This window comes from Ostrea edulis, chromosome 10, assembly GCF_947568905.1.
Source record: "Ostrea edulis chromosome 10, xbOstEdul1.1, whole genome shotgun sequence".
Taxonomy (NCBI): domain Eukaryota; kingdom Metazoa; phylum Mollusca; class Bivalvia; order Ostreida; family Ostreidae; genus Ostrea; species Ostrea edulis.
Genome location: NC_079173.1, coordinates 41052198 through 41067567, shown reverse-complemented (window position 1 = coordinate 41067567; position 15370 = coordinate 41052198). Strand labels below are relative to the sequence as shown.

Below are 15370 nucleotides of genomic sequence, written 5' to 3'. Positions count from 1 at the left end.
ATATCTAAAATCATAAATGTATATTTCCATGCAGATACTCAGTAAATGGGTTTGGTATTTTACCTGATCAGAGTTTCCTCGATGCATGTTTACTAATGGTCTCCATTCATATGAAAATTGTTAGTAGTCTGGTAATTTATATCAAAAATTACCAATTTGTCCACAATTAGTTAACATATGAATTCCTGAATAAATACCCTTGGGTATCTTTGTCATCGTGTACCATTTTACACGTGGAGTATTTTCAATTCACCATACAGAAAGTAGGTCGTGCGAAAACCACATCATTCAAGGTTTGATTGAAATTCCTACGTGATTTCGATACTTCTGATTCCTATCAAAAACCGAAGTATTGATGAGTTTCCATTAACGCTTAGAAATTAAGAGTCAACCAACAGATACATGTACTTATAACATTTAAAATTATATAAATTACATAATAATAATAAAAAAGATAAGTGTGCGAGAGAAATTAAAGTTCTGTTTAATATCAGAAGCTTTCATAACTGCCAACACCGTGGCTTAAATATTGTAAAAAGAAATATTAATCGCATCAACAAACGAGAAGAAAACATAGGTATGCGGCGAGAATTAATATTTTGTTCAATCTGGGAAACTCTCACGACCACCAACACCGTGGTTTTACTATTGTAGATGGACTTGTATGTCTAGACAGATAGTCAGATGCATTCACATTTTTTTTCTAGAAGGGTTTCCTATTAGGGTTAAACGAACATTAAAATGCGTGTTGCTAAAACGCGGATCGTAAAACGGTGTGTGATAGATGGTATGTTGCCACAAAAGAATTCTTAGAAATAAAAAAAAAGGAATAAACACGATCAAGACAGGAAGTAGGATTATACTTTTCACATTTAATGATATTTTTCTACCTGTCACCTAGACAAACGATCCCAAAAACCTACAAAATTAAAATAATTTTCTATCCCCCTCCCGCTAAAACAGCATCAAATCGACGTCTTTAATACAAGTATTATAGAAACTATTGAAAAATGGTAAGATGAACATTGTCAAATGTAGTTAATGACGCTTTTCACGATTTACAAGATCAAAAGTTTTTACTAAAGTAGGAAAAAAAACATACTTTTTTGTAATATGTCATGTCTGTAAAAAGAGCGTATGTTTGTTGTTGCATGTCATTTCTAAAACTTTGATAATGCTTGTAAAATAGAAACGGGTCTTTTGCTATTGGGACTTAATATATCCCTCATTTAAAGGCTGCAGTAACTTTTGCAAATTTAAAGTTACCAGGCAAACTACCATATGTCTTATTAGTATTTATGATGTGGGTCACTGACTTACTTATTATTTGTACAATGCGTTTCAATGTAAGTTGGCAGATAGAATATGGTATCTACATCTGATAATGTATTAACATATAAGGTGAAGGTAAGGGATAGTGATCATTTTCATAACTCCTATAATCAATATAAAATAAAGAGTTGAACAAACATGGAACCATTAATACACCAGAGGTGGTATCAGGTATCTAGGAAGAGTAAACAACCCGCAAAGAGTCCTATATCTTTATCAGTTAAAAGGAGTAATCCGTAGTCAAATTTAGTTAGCCAAAAACGACATAACAATCAGTATGGAACACGTCATACAGCATTTGACATAATGGTATGTTGTATTGGCAAACTATATCGTTATAACGGACATATAGTTTGTAAAATACTGTCTTTAAAAAATATTGTTCAAACCCCTGCACCAACAACTTTTTTGTCACTAGTCTGCCTCGATTTGAAATGTTACAACACACAGAACCAATCTCTCACCAGAGGGCGTATTACGATGCGATAGAACATCTCTGTTAACGTCTAAATGACAACATTCTTGACAAAACTTACCTATACCTATAGCATCATGGATAATAATTTTATAAGTTTAAGTTTTATGCTTTAAATCTTAAAGTAGGTTAACAAAAAAAACAACGAATCTCATCATTATACTAGTATTATTGAATGAATGAATAATTATATAAACCTTCTAATTCGCTCAGGTGTCTCACATTTACCATCTTCTGATTTAAAAAATAAATAAATCAGAGAAGTGTTTGATTTGCTCAGATATTATCATTACAGTTCGATATGCTAAGTTAGTTTTTGTACATTTTGATGTAATTTTTTAGACGTTGACAGAGGTATTAGTGGAGCGTAGCGGGAACGATAACTCTGGGTAGAGATTGACACAGAACAAGCTCTTGAGTATCGAATCAGTTGAGAGATATAAACACCATATGCGATTTTGAGCTTTTTCAGCATTTAAAGCCTCTACGATCTTGTTACAAAGTGGCTATACGGTAAGAAATATCAACAAGCAATACGTAAAATGAGAATTTGAATTGCAATGTAAGCATCATATAAACAGACACAATACCTTCCGTAGTCACGAAGGCTGGAAAACCCTATGTGGATGTTCCCTGCAATTGCAAGAGTTTAACAGATGGGAGTAATGTATTTCCGTAGAGTGAATCCCCAGTTCATCGAAGGTTGACTCTTTCTCCGGTCGAAGCGGATGGTAATTCACAGTATGGCCAATTGAAGTGGGGTGTCAGTAGTGGGTTGTCCATTAAACAGAATGGGAAGCATCAAGTGGCCATATTGTTCCTTCTCTTACTGGTGATATAATTCCCATCTGTAACAAAGAATTAACTATTTGAAGAAACATACATAGCATTATACTTCATTCCATTATATTTTCATTATTCCACTGCATTGGAAGCTTTGTGTTTGATTTCAGAACATAATCAAGATTATTTTGTTCTGCCAGCAAAAATGGTATAGATTTAACACTGCTCTTTATGTTACAGATATATTCAGTAGGATGATTGAGGTGTTCATATATTTCACAGATGAAAGGAATCCTTGTGAATTCCAAATGATGAATGAAAGTTTTGGTGAAAATATATATACAACGATTAGATCATAATTTTGTAAAATAAGAAAACGGTGACTATAACGAGTGTCATTGTATTTTTGATTAGGAATGTTCCCGAGGGGATCCTTGTTAGAATAGTTCCGTCAGTACTCCTTGTTTGTTATAAGAGGAGACTAAATGGGGAGGTCCTTATGATGAGAACGCAAGAACCGAGACCCCATGTCATAGCAGGTATGGCGTAATAAATATTCCTCCCTGTTCAAAAGCTGTAAGCACTGATCATAGGTCTCAATTTTGCAGCCTTCATAGGTAATTCTGACGTCTCCATATGATTGACAAACGTGGAGAGGGGCATTAAATCAATCAATTAATCTAATTATAAATATTTTGTCTGAGATTTTCTCTCGTAAAATTTGACAAAATTCAGCTGTGAAAAAGTAGACTCAACAAATATATATATTCTTTTAACTCTCACATATCGAAATTTAATCTGAAATCGAAATCCGCAATATCTCGATAGTTGCAGAGAAAATATTAGAATATGCAACCCCTTCCTTTCAGTGGTATCAGATATACCACATACTTATCATTTGTGCATACTACTCAGCATCTAATCGGGAACGACGTAATCAGCATACCTTAGCTGTCGATAATTATTTCTCCACACGTCGTTTCAAACAGGTTGCACCAGAAAGTAAAGCAATATCAAAATATGTTTGATAACCCATCAACTGATTGTAATAGCAATTATTATCATATGTAAGAACTATCAACAGAGTTCTATATTAATAAAAAATGTTAATGATGTACTTTTTATTATTCTTAACGTTATTACAAAATAAGATAAAATTAAAAATCTGAAACGAAACACTTTCTTAAATTTTGAAAAAGTGGACAGAAAGAACATATGCCAGTGTTTCAATATATAGGGTAATGTCCGACTACCTATCCATTTCATAAAAGTAATGAAGCCGAGGCCTCGAGAGGAAAAAGTTCATTGGTTGCAAGGAATGGAAATATACCAAGATACCGACCTACTTCAAAAACACCGACAATTTGCAAATAAATATATTCACCCAGTACTAAAATCCATGGACTAACATTAAGCTTTAGTAAAATGGAATTTAAATATATAATAAAAACTACTAGTGGGAGTTTTCCCGATCACTTTCACACGTTTACTATGTTTGAACTAACAAAGATGGACATTTTCTTACAACCACTTGCATTTCTCAATGATAGGTAAACTGTAAACACAGGGACTGTGTATTGACTACAACATCATTGAAGGCTGTGGTTGAAATCGCTACTCTTCGCTGTTACTTCTGATCCCTATAAATTAGGAACATTTTCAGGAGCTGAATCATTTTTGAGCCAGTTTAACGAAGATATGTATGCAATTTTACGATACAAAGGATATAACACACATGCGATGAAATCATTTGAAATCAGTGTGTGGAAAAAAATCTAAGTCCTGGTCCACACTGGACAACGTAGACTGGAATTAAGATGCAGTGTTTTTAGTGTCCAGGGGATCATCTGCATGGATTGAAAGAAAACAAATACTAACCTAATCACTGTTAAATCATATTCTTATGGAGATAGTACGATTTGGAGTTTGACAACAAATTCATTGATTGTGGTTAAAGGAAATAGATTCATTTCAGATAAGTTTTGACTACTGACTTTGGACTGTAATGGGCCGAATTGGAAATAATGCATCCATGGCAGCAATGATAGATCGTCACGTGTATACGCCTTAGGGTTAAATGTACTGTATTTTGTAACATATTTAAAACAAAACATCTTTCATTTTCAGACAGAATATCATGCGTATTATAAATTGCATTGAATATTATGCCAGACGATGGGCTATATATGAAAATGAAGAACGTGACATCTTGTCAGTATGGATAAGAAGTGTACGAGGGATATCGAAACCCTGTATTAGACATAGCAACACGAAAGTGCGTGTCATCTAGCTTTCTAGGTTTATCAAATCATAAGTGATAAAATGAATAGACATTAAATCTTAGAGAAATTGAATCATCAGTAATTATGATATTAATTATGTTTCATTATTCTCACTGTTTCATCAACAACCAGCTTTCAAAATATCAAGCAGGTTGTTCATCAAGAATGGATAATGTTGCAATCGAATGATAAGTCAATAACTGTATAGCTGTCTGTTACTCACATTTATCCGTTCCTCTAGGAATACTGAAGATAATAAGGCGTGATACATCTCAAAATCATATTAAGAACACCGCATTGAGAATAGGACAAACAGCAACCATCATAAACACTGGCGGGGATTCAGCTGTCTAGGAGGAGGCAACATTCGTTGTTGATCGGCCACACCCGCCGTAAACCCTCTGTTTCCATCATGTAAGCGGGATAATCTGTATCAAAACCATTTTTGTTAAAAACGGCCTAACAGTTTGCATGAAAATGTTAAGACATCATTCAATCCAATGAGGCATTGCACCTGCAATCCAGATCACAATATCGGCCATATAACTTGCGAAATGCCGACCTCAAAGGAAATGGCTGAATTCCTGGTAACACAAAGCAGCTGTCAGCATCTGACCGTGCTCTCCAAACATCCTGACTACATGCAGACCATGTCCTTGTCGAAGCAACAGAGAAACACGTCCACTTTTCTGATCTCCTGAAATATCCAAATAAGATGATAGAAAGATTGATTGAAACATTGAATACTTACAATCTTCCATGCTTGTGATGTTTGTCGTTATTATAAGTATTATCATCCCGTTCTCTCCGGACGCACAAAATACGCGTATACCGAATAAACGTGTAACGTGTACATACCAAGTAAATATAGAACATGTAAATACTAAGCAGATGTATGCATCATACTTACGGAGCACATTTATACCTTGTAGACACTAATAAATCATAAATCTTGTAGATATCAAATAAACGTATAATTTGTACATTCCGGGTAAATATATATAACTTGTACATAGCGACGCACCTTCTGATTGTTTTGTCCTATATTAGTTTATTCTATGGGAAAACAAAAATCTATACTCACAAGTGTTGACAATTGGAAAATAAATACTTACTAATGTTGAATATATCGATATAAATGCCCACTAGTGTTGAAGACAGGAATACATGTCTCTTACGTTGCATAGGTAACAGTCCATTGATGAATCTTCCGTGGATTTCTTTGAGCATGACACCTGAGTGGTTTTCATTTATCACTTTTTATGTTTATACAATGCGTTATTTTGATATCTTTAAAAACGCGAATTAAAATTACAGGCATGGACTTTGCTATTCACTGAAGTATGTTACAGTATGGATATATATTTGAAATCTACAAGGATATCGTATTTTTCTTATGGGATTGGGACATATTGCCTATTAAGCAATCAGTGATGTAAATGGTATGCCCAAATGTAAATGGTTTGTTTCCCTTCTCAAAACATAACTTTGCAATTCATCAGCGTTAAGCAAAGATCAGTTGACTCGAATTACCAGCTGAGAATGATTAACTACTTCGTGGACATAAAATATGATTGTTTTCACGTCATTTGATCACTCTAGTGATAACACCTTAATGAACGACACACCGAACAATATCCGTCTGATTATATATCGTCAAAGGTGTATCCTCTGGTCTGTAATTCCAAATAAGTTACACCACGTGCAAAGTCAAATTCAAAATCGTGTCAACATAAATCCCAAATTATGGTATCTGTGAAACAATCTTTAACACTAAAAAGGTTCGCATACATGCATGTTTCGGTCAATTCATATTTACCAAAGACAAAATAAATAAAGTAACATACTTACTTCAGATGGCATGGGGAATTTAGAAATTTGACACAAATCAAATCTCTATGCATGGGTTTACCTGGTCGATTGGAGTTCTTCTTGCAAAAAGGTATTTCAATTCAATGCTTTCAATAACACCGTGTAAAGAGATAGTATCGCATTTGTTGCTGATGAATGTATGCACCAATTGTCTGTGACATACGGCAAATTGTTATTTGATAAACCAGCCCTAATGTCTTACACAATGACAAAAACTCTAGATACATGATGGATACTTGCCAGATCAACTGTTGACTTGCTTCGTTTGTATTGATGAAAATTGAAGACAACGAACAATAGCCAATCTCATAAATACAATAAATGGTTTATAATTAAGAGCAGGGCAAATACGAACACCTGGGCACACCATAGGTTGAGTGAGGTGCGTAGGGAGAGCAAGCATCCCCTCTTATTAATTTTAAAGTTTTAACATCCATTGATATTTCATCAATCTATCATTGGATCAAATGCTGTGTAACGTGCTTTATATAGTTTTATGACATTTTTGGCACATTGATTTTGCCTACGGAATAGTATGTTTACTTGATTAAGATATAGGGCCAACGGAGGGTGTAGCCGGTCGACAAGGATTTATAACGCCTCCAAGACACCTGATCCTACCTCTGGTAATACCGTATGTCCTGGTTTGCGTTTCTTCAACTCGTTACCTTGCATTCCTTAATTGGGGTGTTGAGATTGATCACTGTTCGTTATATTCATGTTATATTAATTAAAATCAGGATAATATTTATATATACAGATACTTTTAAACATAATCTTCTTCCTCTACATATACCTCTTATATCGATTACCACTGACTCATTCTCTAACAATTCATCTTTCCATATTCCGTTCTCCTTCACCTGCTGAGTCAATTCACAGGTTAAACTCCCAACATCATCTTTTTGCACATCTAAATGAAATGCAAAAAATGCTGATATATTTCTTATGACATTGACACACCATTATTAGCATGGTTATTAGCATGGAAAACCAACCAATTTTCTGACTTTTAAGTAAAGAGTATATAATAGTCAATCTATTACAGAATTATTATTCCACTTCATAGGTTAAAGGTTTCAACATTTGAAATGGGGAAAGCAGGTTGCTTACGTTGTTTCCAGAATTACCTTCTTTTTAAGTAAAGTAAAAGTATAAGATAGTAGTATTAACTTTATGTAAATATGTGATGTCATAATCATTTCCGTAACTTACCTATTACTGTCATCTCTAAGCTGATGCTGTTCTGTTGATGGGGGAGTACCTCACACGAATACTTCTCCGCCATTGATACATCCTCCAAGGTACACTGACTGGTCAGCAGCTTTGAATTGTGGTACCACTTCACCTTTAAATTTGTGATGATGTCTAGTGTTCCATTGCCCGAAATGTTACAAAGATATGTATAATTATTTCCTGCTTTGGGTATTGAGTTTAGAGGCGTCACATCTACTGTGTAGGTTTGAGCTGTCGCATTCCCTAAAACACGAAGTTGGTGATTTTACACATTATCTACATTTCTACAGGTATACTTGGGCAACTGAAAAATTGCTGAGTGTGGCGGAACACATCAAAAATAAATCAACTGGGCAGTGAACTCTCTCTGATGACATATACGGTATACAGCAAGCATGTTTATCTAGTGTTCAGATTCAATACAATTCAATAACTATAACCATTCGATGTGTAAATAGTTGGTACCAGTTTGACACTTCACCACCAAAATCACCCCATTTAAAAGCAAATATCACAGTATTACCAGATCTTGGTCAACAAACGCTAGTGTTTAAGCAACTTTAAAAAACCAAGTATCATTAGGACTCTTTGAAATATATTTGGAAGGTTGTATTGAGTAGAGCATTGGATTTTCAATATCGTTACTGATCTTTCTATCAAACTTATTATTTTTTCGAGGATGTATATTTACCAAATTCACAAAGAAATTATGTTTAACAGCCTTTCACAGAGTACAGTCGCTTCTAGAACTTTAAAACATGCAGTGTTAATACGGTGCATAAATATGTTTTAAGGCATTGTCTTTATATAAGCAATAAAAATAAGTTTTTATGACAATTAGAATTTTGACTTCATAGCTAACCATATCGGGGGAATTGTAATTTCGAAAACCTACGGATCTTTAAAACGGTTTGATGTGTTTTTCTCTAAAGTCCTTGAAGAATTTGATATAAAAAGTAGATTGGATAGCGGACAATTTGAGAGCCTAATGACAACCTCAATGTTAAAAACCTTGCAGAACGCATATTGGAAAAAGGTGTCTAAAATTTATTTTTCTACAGGCATGTTTAAATCATCATTCACATAACTTAATCATCATTTCAAGAAATATTACAGGATAGTTTTTGAAACACAGTACAGAACATTGAAACTTTTAAAAAAAACCTGAAAACCACTTTAATCGATTGTCCTAAACTTTCGAGATCAGGGTTGAAGTTTGGACAATCCTTACTGTCTTTAGAGCTTACTACAACCCCCCTGTCTAGGACTATGAGAAAAAGAGTTCAAATATAATCAATGGTATGTACTATGAATGCTTTTCTTTGCAGCATGAACGGTGGAAATAATGAACAGTGATCAACCTCATAACGTCTATAAGCAATACAAAATAGAGAATTGAGCAAACACGAACCTCTGGAAACACCAGAGGTGGATCAGGGGCCTAGGATGAGTATGATTCCCCTGTCAACCGGTCACATCCACCGTGACTCTTATATCTTGATCGGGTAAACGAAGTTATTCGTAGTCAAAATCAGTGTTCCAAGAACAGCCTAAAACTCGCTATGAAACACATCAGACATCATTTCGCCCAATGATAGGTTGTAATAACAAACTAGATCGTTATAATTTAATTATAATAATTTAATAGAATTTGCTAAATGCTGACTTTAAACCATACCGTTGAAACCCCTGCAATAACGAGTCTTGAATCAAATCACATAATGATTCACATTCCATAGACTCGAAATGGCAGACTAATCTATGGACTACGTGACATGAATACTGGCATGACGTCATAATAGATGAAAATATAAAACCCCATCGTGAGGTTGGAACAAAGAAATATAGATCAGAACTATTTTTACATTTGTTAACGTTCATTCGGATAATACTAACCAAGTCCTTGTTAATTTTATTTTGAAATCCTGCATTCCTTTTCCCCTTGGTATTTTTTTTATTCCTGTTGGCTTTCTTAACAATACGATACAACCATGCGATGTGTATTACCGATATGTAGTATCGCGTACACGCCGAAGAGTTTTAATCAACTACACTTGGCTAGAACATCAGTGCAGGTCATATCCGGTCAGAAAAGGTTTTTGGATAAAAGAAAATTGCATGTAACCCTCATTGATACGTAACAGAACTCAAGTTATGTAGGGCACCTAGCGATAATTGTTACACATCTGTCACTATTCAAACACTCTTCAGGGGCCTCAAAAACGATTTTTGTCGTATAAATAAATATCAAACTTTCGTAAGAGGAGGTTTCAATATCATGTAGTTTTAGATAATGCTCATATTTTAAGGTTATGGCGACATCATAGTTTTTCAAGTATTTTTTTTCTTCTGTGGAGCCGTTGAATGTTCTGGGTTGTACTGTATTCATCCACGCATATCAAGCGTGACACGATGTCTGGTACACATTATGGTGTTTTCTGAGACCTCTTTTGGCTATTAGCAAAACTAAAGAGGAATTCCACAATATTTTACTCAGTCTTTCTACCTTATATTTTATATAAAATCCCAGAAATACATTCCACATTTGACTGAATTTTCGATCGTTTCAAGCAACACACATCTCCGATAGTAATATACAGGGTATGGAAACACACGGAATGCTGTAGCAAACTGTGTATATGCTGAAAAGTACAATAAAGATATCGACAAATGGTAGTTTGATACAAAGACAACTTAGGCATATTAGCCGATGCTATGAAGAGTTAATTTTTGTTTTACAGGATTGCAAGTGGTCGCAACATGTGCACCAAATATGCCAATATATGCAGGAAACGTGTGCAGACTCCTGTAAGTTTACATGCAAAAATTCTATCTTTAATTTGTTTACTGAAAATTTTCACAATGTATAATGATAAACTCCGTTTGTATTTCCAACAACACAGGAATTGTACACATATTGAGATGTACTTATCTCAGTGTATTGAGTCAGATAAAAATATAGTAGAATATTTTTTCTGTAGTATTGTACCGTATTCACAGCGTGATTCATAGAAATAACAAAGAAAAATACCAATATTATTTTACTATTTTAATTACTTGAGATGATTATTATTGTGTAGACCCTGAGACTCAGAAAATATACAAGCGAGGTGCTATGGGGAAAGGTCAGCTTATGCATGTATAGGTCTACGTCTCCGCCACAGCTAATCAGAACATGGTTCAGACTCTTCCATCAAGCCGGGGTAAAATTTCTCGACTTGACCGACAAAATGTCGAGTGATGTTCCGATTGCACTGAACATTGATTACGATGCCTTTATTTATTGTGATGGTACACATGGGGAAAAAAGTCAGTTTGCACACATACAAAAATGTGTTTATTGAAATAAGGAGATGAATCTTTCATAAAGAAGGATATTAATAGAAGCAGTATCATGTGTGGATTGTGAACATTTTAGGGTTTGTAATAAAATCGATTATGCTATGGGGTTTAATTCATTCGTTTGTACATACCGTGGCTCCCTGACAACATTTTTACCTCAGAAACTCTCAACAATGTAATATAGCGTGCAATCGTTGTTCATACCTTGAAATGGGCATTATTTGTAAAGTGCACGGAGGTTTTGAAATGAAAATCGGTATTCAAGTTTGTAAGCATCATTATTTTGTTGCAAGGATGGTCAGTGAATTAGATCTGTCTATGGTGCTCAAACGTTAACCTACTAACTGTAACAGATTTTATCCTCTGTTGAATTTGAGCATTAAGGCTCACATGTAATACAATGAGGGCTCTAATTCTTAGCTTACAGGTCAACAGTACAAACATTTCACATGGGACCTATGCATCATTACAACCCTAACAGTATGGCTTGATGAAATGTTTGTTGAAGATCAAAGAGACACCTTTGAAACACATTTTTATCTTCATAAAATATTAGGTCTCTGTTAGAAACACATTTCCATAGGTCACTTGTTAATGGACAAGAATCGTTTTTAATAGATTAGCAAACGATGCTATCGGTGGTGATGATGGTGGATTTTTCGGAATCAAGCGAAATTCAGTGCAAATTTAGTGTGTATTGTTTACGGAACTTTGATTGTGAAATCGCTTGACTCGGTTGGTTGGTTGATTGTTTTACGTTCCGTCGAGAATTTAAAAAAAGACATCATCAACTGCTGTTCCACTATTCAACCATTTTGTCCGTCTTTTCGCAGATGAATTTTATACATTGATGTATTTCAATTGCAGACTGTAAACTGGAATATTGGATGTTGTGGTTGTTTGCTATTCATATTAAATTACAATTTTGTTACATGCTCTAGTGTTTATATTTTTGAGAGTTTGTTTTAAATTAGTATTCGTGTATATAACTCCAGGACACTGAAGAAGAATAAATGTGTGCAATAATCAGGGTTGCATTTTACGAAAGAACTTTGGACTTACGACAAATTTTACATCTTAGAATTCTCCGGTTTATTGTAAGATAAATTATTCAAATGTAAAATAGTGAACAAAATAATGTTGGACATTAACTTTCAGACATGTTTTAATTCTTTCATTCAAACTAATAACTGTGTCATATAATTTAAGACTTGAGATTTTGTACTAAGTTCTTTTGTAAAACAGGCCACAAGTCAACTTCTTGAAATAAAGGAATAAAATAAAATCAGTCATATTCAGATATCACCAGCTGTATGTGAACTGTTACATTTAAACCTATGTTTAACGCTGACGGCCGTATCAAGGTTTTTAAAGCTTTCCAGCAATCTCTGCTACACCGGACCTCTGTATTTTAGGTCATATCGGAAAGACTCGTGTTCTCACTTCAAAAGTCTACGCCTTTGGGTTAGTGGCAATCACAACTTATATTTTGATACAACCATGGAACGAGTAGGGCTCAAACTCACAACGTTATGATGCAAACCCTCTAACCCCGAGCTAGTGTCATGCCGAGTTCAAAATTTGCATTGATAAATTATTTTGCATACTAAATTTCCTTTTTTATGCGTTTTGTAAATTCTATACTTTTTTGAAAAATAAATTGTTTATACTACTATTACTGTATCGATTGAAAAGGCAATTATAGTGATATTTTTATATAGTCCTACTCATGTCTACAGAAAAAAAAAGATACCGGTGATGCAGTCGTTTACTACAATGAAATTGGTCGTAGTATCCATATAAATGTATTTTAAAAAGGTCAAGTCCTTTTATACCCTGCAGTATATGCTGAATGTACTATGAAGCTACTTGAGACGAATTTTTGCGAGATTTGTTGATTTGCTTCTGGTCACTATTGGTCTATGTAGATGTATTTTATTCTGATACAGTTGGTTTATAACACATCAGTTAAAATATTATCTATATTACATGGATACATATAACAGGTAGTATACCGGCTGTTGAGACCACACCATTGTATGTATCCCTAATAGTAAATTATGTTTTACCTGAATCACAAACTACTTCTTGAAGTGAAATGTCCTTCAGCAACGTTTCTTTTAAATTAAGAGGGTTTTGACAGGAAGGTTCCATCCTCCACGAGTTGGGGTGTAACTGCAGTTGCTTTGTTTTCATAAAGCGGATAAAGGCGACTACATTGCAATCACAATGGAGGGGGTTTCCACTTACATCACTGAAAAAAAATCCGAAGTCATGCATTGATAAACGAGAGAGTTATAAAGGAAGGTGATTATAACATTAGTAATCAATCCCATAACTCCTATATGTAATACAAATTAGAGAGTTGGGTAAACACGGACCACTGCATACACCAGAGGTGGGATCAGGAGCCTAGGGGGAGTAAATATCTCCTGTGAACCGGTCACACCCACCATGTACCCTATATGATGATCAGGTAAACGGAGTTTTCGGTAGTCAAAATCAATGTGCCAAGAATTTGAGCCAAGTAAATGTTGTATTGACAAACTAGATCGTTGTAACGACAATAAAATATGCAAAATGCTGACTTTAAACGAGACTGCTTAAACTACTGTATTATTGACTTGTTTATCAATAACCTGCATTGATTTAAAAACTGACAATCCACAGAACAAGGTTGTGCGAATGGAATCAGTTGAGAAATATAAAAACCATATGCAGATGATAATGGAATCTTGCATACGGTTCTCCACTGTCGTTTGGAAGTGTTTTTATTGTATGTCAATTCAAGATCCAAGGAATATGCGTTACATAGGATATGCAATGACAGAAGAATAAAGCAGAAGATGCATTCACGTGTAGAGGGTTTCGTGTTTGTCCTACGCTTAATTTAGTATTCTTTATAGGAATTATGATATTGATCACTGTTCGTTAACTTCATGTTTGCAACCATCGTGAATAATCTGGGGAAATGCTGTTATTGAGTCAGGGGTCCGTATTAGGTACAATGTCGAAGCAGATCTGCAGATCATGTTTCTTTTTCGATCAATGATGTCTTCAGATAAATATCATTTGAATTGCTATGGAGATAATCATTACTTCAAATATTTTCTATATCATCTCTTCTAGATGCCTTGATAAAATTAATATTATGAAATATCAGGCGGAATCCTTTCTTCAGGCGAATGGAATATCTGATGTGCAACTCTTTATTTTTTATCCCTTTTAGGATTTATGAGATTGATCACTGTTGGTAATCTTTACCTCCCATTGATACATAATATGACAACACACTATCCAATGACGGTATATGATTCTAATCTCCATAAGGATAGTATCATGGATTTTCAAGAGATAATCCATCAATGGTGTAACGAGTGGAGAACTGAGAGGGGGAAAACACGGACCACCAGAAACACCATAATTCACATTCAAATACAATTGTCTTTACATGACACACATCAAGATGGAATAACCTCCCTTGGATGAATTATAGCATTCAAATGATTGATGAGTGAAGGATTAATAATGATTTTGAAATGCTATATCATTAGGTCGAGTGTTTTTTGACCTGTATCATGCCAATTATGCAGCTGCTCTTTATATACTGATTTGACAAGGGTTACTCCACTTATCGGATCACCATAGTGGGATTATAGCGATGGTAGCCTTTTAACAGGGAATGTTTATTTCTTTTAGGCACCTGACCCCACATTTGAATGTTCGTTAACTTCAAGTCTTTCATGAACATATCGGAAGAAATTATTTCACATGAAGGCAGAAATTGCTAGTCAAAAGGTGATACTTACACCTTCTAAGAAGACTTTCTCACCTTTGGAGTTTACAGGGGAAATTGTTTGCCCTGCCCTCGCTTTTGAATAATTTACAGGAGTATATGATTGATCAATAATTTCATTCTTTATCTTTTTCGTTTTAGGACTCTTACTATGTGATTAGAGGATAAAGTGAGAAAAAAGATAATGGTACCAGAAATAAAATAAAAATGCTTAATTTAGAGTGTGGTTACCTGGAAACATTAGGGGGGTCT

The 15370-nt window shown here is 34.5% G+C and overlaps 1 protein-coding gene and 1 long non-coding RNA gene across 3 annotated transcripts in view; both read right to left on the bottom strand.

Annotated features, from left to right (window-relative positions):
• The window catches only part of LOC125665416 (leucine-rich repeat-containing protein 15-like), a 996853-nt gene that overhangs the window by 829112 nt on the left and 152371 nt on the right, over nucleotides 1-15370 (bottom strand). The window lies entirely within an intron of this gene.
• The window catches only part of LOC125666099 (uncharacterized), a 38643-nt gene that overhangs the window by 7006 nt on the left and 16267 nt on the right, over nucleotides 1-15370 (bottom strand). The window contains exons 3-8 of one of the 2 annotated variants that reach the window (XR_008799044.1): nucleotides 13392-13576; nucleotides 7960-8223; nucleotides 5387-7657; nucleotides 5096-5300; nucleotides 2398-2655; nucleotides 64-334 (exon numbers count right to left, since the gene is read on the bottom strand). This is a non-coding gene — a long non-coding RNA (uncharacterized LOC125666099). The remainder of the gene's footprint in view (nucleotides 1-63; nucleotides 335-2397; nucleotides 2656-5095; nucleotides 5301-5386; nucleotides 7658-7959; nucleotides 8224-13391; nucleotides 13577-15370) is intronic. The other variant, XR_008799043.1, reaches the window with a different exon arrangement.